Source organism: Dermacentor silvarum, chromosome 2, assembly GCF_013339745.2.
Source record: "Dermacentor silvarum isolate Dsil-2018 chromosome 2, BIME_Dsil_1.4, whole genome shotgun sequence".
NCBI classification, from domain to species: Eukaryota; Metazoa; Arthropoda; class Arachnida; order Ixodida; family Ixodidae; genus Dermacentor; species Dermacentor silvarum.
This window is the reverse complement of record NC_051155.1, coordinates 221,972,766-221,979,574: the sequence shown is the minus strand read 5'-3', so window position 1 is coordinate 221,979,574 and position 6,809 is coordinate 221,972,766.

Sequence of the window (6,809 nt, the reverse complement as noted above, 5' to 3'; positions counted from 1 at the left end):
CGTTGGAGAGAAGACGGCAAGGGGAGACGAATGTAATTGATGGCGGGGTTCCAGCGAGAGCGACATGGGAGCAAACGATGCGGAGAGTGTATACTGCGCTGCCTTGAAAAAGACAGATGAGTAGGCACTAAGGACCTCCTCCTCCTTGTAGCCAGCGTCCTTCTCCCGCGCGTTGCGCTGAATGCCGTCTCAAATGAGTGAATGAGAAACCACTGTGAGACATCCGGGAAAAATTAAGATTGAGTGCTCTCCGCACGCTCTGCAGCGATGCGAGGCTCGAGGCAAAACACGAAAGCGTCTAATTCAATTTTAATGCCAAAATATAGGTCGTTTGTCAAGGTCGACAGACTTTTATCTCCATTTATTTGACCGCAATAGTACCGACTTCGTTTCCTCCATTTATTTCTTAATTCTCTTCATTTTGATCGCCAAATATGCGCAGCGCAAATCTCTAACAAGCAGTACAACTATAGCTGCACTTTTTTATTTATTTATTTATTTATTTATTTATTTATTTATTTATTTATTTATTTATTTATTTATTTATTTATTTATTTATTTATTTATTTATTTATTTATTTATTTCAGGAGTACTGCCGGCCTCTCACATGAGGCCGGCAGGAGTGGGTCATACATAAAAAATATATTGTATACTTACGCAGACAAGTATACAGAAATGCAGATGTTACGAAGAACTTGATTAATCACCGAACAACCACTGCATCAAACTTTACATTTTGTACCTTTATAACTAAACCGCTAGTACTTATACACTACCACGGCCGCACCTAAGTCTTTCGCGTATACACACAGAACAAACACAAAAGAAAAAGAACATAAGAATATGAACGATAACGAACACCTCTTAAGTGGAGCAGGATAAATAATATTTCAAAATACGCATTAATGCAATGGACGTCAATGAAAGAATCTTTCAAGCCTCCAAAAAGCACAAGAAAGTGAAACATAATCTGGAACGTAGAATACGCGTACGTTATGTGAGGCAAGATGATGAAAGGTAAAAGAATAAAATGAAGAAGAAACTCAAATGCATTTTTGTTGTCGCAGTTTCGTCATGAACGAATAAACAATTGCAAAATTTACCAGATCTGCAGACAGAGCATTCCAATCAGTGACTGTGCGCGGAAAGGAAGTTTGCTATATCCGAATACACCGTAAGATGACACAATAACAATCGACTATTTCATATCTCCTGTCTTAAACGCCATGTACAGACTTCGTTAACTGCACATGGGCTACTTTCCACCTTCGCCATATATGTCTTTCGGCTGTGTGGTGCAGTTACTGTGGGACTCCATTCACTCCAGCTCTCTAGATGGTAAGCACAAGAGCTATTTTCATTCTCCAGGGTGGTGTAATTTTCGCTACATGACAGGAGCTCTTAAAAAAAATCCCGTAATAAGCACAGCGGTCGCAGGTAATGTAACCCGTATTATTTTTATCAAAAACTGTACATTTCAAATTTATGGATGTTCCGACGCCATACGGCACCACACGCTGAAAGTATACGTACGCTTCCAAATACAGCTCACGTATATTTGCCACCTTCCACACCACAGCGCAACGCTGCTTGTACGATGGAAAACACGCGTGTTTGTCTCCAAACACCGCACGAATGCCCAGACCGCCTGCCACCGTATTTGTTTACCACGCGAGGCCACTTCTTGCAAGAAGGTGTGCGCAAGCGCCACTCGCGTAAACTCAAGGTTAGTGCGCTTGTCTAACGATCTCGAAAAAAAAGAAAGGATCTTCAGCTTAAGATCGCCCGCTTTATTTACCGTTCTCTCTCTCTCTCTCTCTTTGCCTCTTCATTTTATCGTTTCCAAAATCAGATTGTACCGAAAACGCCAGTGGCAATGCTTGGCCTTTTCTAAGGCGGTATAATACAGCACCTTTGCGGAAACTTTCCCTGATTCTAACATGTCCTTGGTGAGCGTTGCCGTCGCCCATTTCCTCACATACTTTTCCGAGGACACACAGTGAGGTAATTAGCCCGGTTGCCCGGTTAGCCCGGTTAGACGGTTGTTCGTTGATGCGTTATTGTAAGAGAAAGGTTGTCAAAGGTGGAGAAACACTGTCGATAGCAGCAGAGGTTCTCAAGAGTGGGGAATTGGACATGTTTGTAGTACAATGTTATAAATAAATAGATAAGCACAAAACGTCAGAGGAAAACAATGCTCACTGGGATGTTGTGTTCTGTTAGGCCATGCAAGCGTTATTGCTCTTGGTGTCCATCGGGCTGTGTGAATGCCTATGATGTGAATGCTCTTCCTGCTTTTAAATGCGTAAGCAATTCTATGCTGACCCAACGAAAAAACTGTCCGTCAGCCCGAACGTCCGTTCGTCCGACTAAGACGATCGCTTTCAAGATTGAGCCCGCAGCAGCGGGCGACTTTACCTTTGTGCTACCTGCCGCTTCAACGCGAACCAAACGGCGAAAACACAGCGCGCGGAGCTATCAGCAGTCGGCACACTCTGTCCGCTTCGCAGAACGCTTTCAAGATACGGTCCGCGCGGCCGTGCCAGAGTAGTAGTAGTAGTAACAGTAACAACTTTATTTATCCTCTTTAAGAGGAAAGGGGAAGCGGGGTAGAGGGGTCTACTCGAGGTAGTCCTCCGCCACCCTCTCAGCCCACCCCAGGATTACCTCCTGAACGTCCGGCCTGGAGCTGCGCAAGGCCGTCCCCCCCCCCCCTCCCCCCTCTCCTCCCTAGTAATTAAATTATTAATGGGAGGGGGTAATGGGTGTTGAGGGCATTCCCACATAATGTGGTTGAGATTGGCTTGGCTGCTGAGCAAAGCGGCAGGCCGGGGAAGGCTAGAGAGAGGGGTGAATGACGTTAAGAAAGTGAGGGGATGGAAAGGTGCGAGTTTGTAGCTGCCGCTACAGGATCTCGCGTTTGCGTGGAGAATTCCGCGCCAACTGAGGAAATGTGGGGCGATCGAGCGTATAATGTGCGCAGATGTCGTGGAATGTGAGGAGGTGATCTCGCGCGGAACGAAATGTTTTTCGGTCTGGTTTTAGTTTCGTTATACTGAAAGAAGTTCCGTTCCGGTTGTGCTCCGGAACGAAAAAAAAAAAAAAAGATAAATTAAGCCAGTTCCAAGATTGTGAAATGTGATGAAACAGCGGAGTTCTGCAAGTGTAGGTGTATAGCGTAGTGGGTATGACACTCGCCTTGGGACCGTGAGTACCCAGGTTAAAATCCCGCCTCTCTCTCTTTCTCTCTATATGAGTTTCTTTCTTTCACTCTCTCATTTTCTCTTTCCCTCGCCCATAGCAAGTTGTGCTATAATCGTCGGTACAACGCAATCATATGGTTCCCATAAATGCACGTTCTGCAAGTGTGGGTGTAACCCGCCGCGGTGGCTCAGTCAGCTAAGGCGCTGCGCTGCTGAGCACGAGATCGCGGGATCGAATCCCGGCCGCGGCGGCCGCATCTCGATGGAGGCGAAATGCAAGAACGCCCGTGTGCTTGCGTTGTAGTGCACGTTAAAGAACCCCAGGTGGTCAAAATTAATTCGGAGCCCTCCACTACGGCGTGCCTCATAATCAGAACTGGTTTTGGCTCGTAAAACCCCAGATAGAAGTGCGTGTGATAGCCTAGTGGTAACGACGCTCGCCTTCGGATCGTGGGTACCCAAGAATGTTTATTTCTCTCGCTCTCTGTCTGTCTCCTTCTTTCTCTCTCTCTCCTCTCATCTCGCACTCTCTCCACCTCACTCGAAACTGTGAACACCATCGCTCCGTAGGGATCAACCTCGACAGCTCCACTGTTCTTGGTTGGCATACAAAAATTTTCCAAGCGAAGTAAGGATAAAAACATAGTACTAATTTTTCTCAATTATTGAATTCTGAATTCTGAGATGAGGCCCAGTGCATGAAATCCGAGGCACTGAGCATGATCTCGGAAACAGCACGTCATCGAGTATACTCGCCAACATACGAGGCCGCTGTTCCGATAAAACGAGCTTAAACGAACATGAACAAATGATAAAACTTCGGTAACAAAGCGTTGAACCCGTAGAAAACGAAACAATAAGCTCTTCAGCGTTCAAGCGCTGGGTTTTGCTACGATGCCTATCTGCTAGTCCATCGAGCCTCAGGCTTAAATCTGTGGAGCGTTCGACAGGCTATCGCTCGCACTATGCCTGCCTGAAATACGCGCTTATGCGGACCTCTGAGATATGCGCTAATTCTGACCTTGTCTGACGTCGGTTGTTGCGGATCGCTCACTTTCCCCTTGAATCGAAAACCGATAAAGATTATTTCGATTTCACTCCGAAACAAAATAACAAATAGCCTTTCGGTCACGTTTTCGTACCGGTCAAAAATATCGTTTTTTTTGTGCGTTTTTGTTTTCGTTCCGTTCCGACACACTGCTGAGAGGGCCCATTTGGAACCAGTGCTACATTCGGCGGCGGCGACATAGAGCACGTCAGTTGAATTCGAAAGTGTTCTGTGTAGCGCCTTGGCCATTTGCCTCCTGCGTGGGGTGTGATGCATAGGGCGCATGTTCTTGGGGAGTATGTGTAGATTCGCGTGTATGCGGTATGGAATGGTGTGTTTGGGGTAGTGCCAGAATACGTTTCATCGGTCCGTGCCGCCCCCGGAGTCCCTTGATCGCGGTTCATAAGAGCACGACAAGGATGGACAAGGCGCTAAAGAGCGATAACGGCTTATGATCGGAGCGTCATCAGTGCACCTGACGCCGCCACCTGCAGTACTTTGCTTGCGTTATCAATGTACCTTGCGCCACCGACCGCGCCAGTTCGTGTCGCCGCAGCGCTGTCGTTTGTACTGGTCATAACACTGATAATGACACCGGGCTGCGTGGAGATGAGCAAGTTCCACAATGCTTACGCATACTTAGACAATTCCCAGAGGAGTTCATGCGTGAATTTTTTCTCTCTCTTTCTTTCTGCCATCTTTGAAATCCAAATGTCCTCCCTCCAGTGCAAATTTCAACTGGTTAACACTTCCTGTCTTTCCTCTCTTTCTATTTCTCTTGGTCACTGCGCGCAGCCACTAAGCCTCTGCGTAGTACATTTGCACTTGTTAACAAGGGGACATATCTTTAAAGTAGACTGAGGATATTGGGAAATTCGCGGGCATTAAAGGTGGAGTTGGATGGCGAACTACGAACGTAACTACACAGATCGCTGGGAGAAGCCTTCGTCCTGGAGTGGGCATGAATTAAAGTCCCTATATAAGAAAAGTACCGCCATCCTTTGATATACGCCGCTTCTCCCTCTCCTGTATCTCCGATTGGACGATGATAGCGCGCGCTTTTGACTTCTTTATATTTTCCTTTTTTCCGCCTCAGAGCCATGTTGAAAGTCCTCTGCGCAGCCGCAGTCGCCGGTGGTGGCGGCGGCGCGCGCCCGGCCTGAAAACTTCAACGTAGACTTTCTAGGTGCGCCACCGTCGACTTGGCTTTCGCAAGCAAAACATAAAGAAAAAAAAAGCAAGCGCTTTAGGAGAGGAGGCGGCGGAGGAAAGAGTAGATGGCGGTACTTTTCTTATATAGGGATTTTAGGCATGGATAGGCTGATAGCGACGACGTGCGGCCCTTCCGGGCGATATAAGTGATTTCTTCGGCCAGACTAGAAACAGCGGCCTGCCTGATACGTTGTTCCCATATAGTTTATGGGGGCCCCTAAGTTTACGCAAATCATTCCTCCCAATCGCTTGGTATACTTCTACAGCGAATGAGCGCCGTATTTCGTACTAAATGCTTGTTTTCTGTTTGCCTTTCACCACTATATCACACAGATGGAACGGACGCAAATGGGCACACATGTAAAGATTAGAATGGATGGCACAGTTAGAATGGATACAGATAGAGCAAGATCTTTTCGTCGTGCAGCCGGTTACTACTGGTTCGAAATCCAACGCGAAAAAAAAAAAATGAAAGAGGTAGTCCGATGCCTGTAGAGGCAGGGACCAACAGCAGGAAGTTGGTGGTTAGAACGATGGTTAGCATGCTATTATAATTAATTAAGTCAGTCGATCCACTGCGCTTTCGTTTTTTTCTGTTTCCTAAAAAAAAAGTGAAGGATCCAGTTACACTGGGTCGGCCTGCGTTGCTGTTGCTTCTATATCGCTTTCAATTTCGGTACGTTCGCCCTTGGCTTTCTATTACCCGATGGTTGCCGTGTATCACTGCCACTCGTGCTGCAAACGTGAGCGGCAGTGAGAGAGTTCAGCCTATTCCCGGTTAGAGGCGTAGCAAACTGGAAATGAAGGTGGCGGGGGTGCTCGGTGGGAGTGCTGGAGGATCTAACGAGAAATGCTGTTGAGCTTTTATACAAGACTCATTCTTGACGCCATGTAGCCGCCGTCTATTCAGGGAAAGGTGCATATCTCGGACTTCCCGTCCGTATACTGACGTCTGAAGGTTCCAACGCGGTTTCGTGTTCAAGGGGGGGAGAAAGAGTCTAAACAATCTAGGCAAACTTCTCTGTCACGCGAAAGCAAGAAACTAGTGCTAAACCTAGCGAAAAGCATCATAAAAGTAAGCAAGGAGCACATGTCATGGCGACGGGGAATCGTTTTTCGTACACAGCACAATCTTTTCTACGGAGTCTTTTTCGCCGGCGCGGTACTATCGGCTCGTCTCCGGTTCCATATGCGATAGCCTCGCTCGCTGCCAATCTCTGGCGGGTCTCACGTGACGACACGTGACGACGATGTCGACTCCAAGGTCATGGGAATCAGCACCGCAGACGGAAACGTAACACGTGCTTCACCTCCCTTTCCCCCGACGCCGATTCTCCCGTCACGC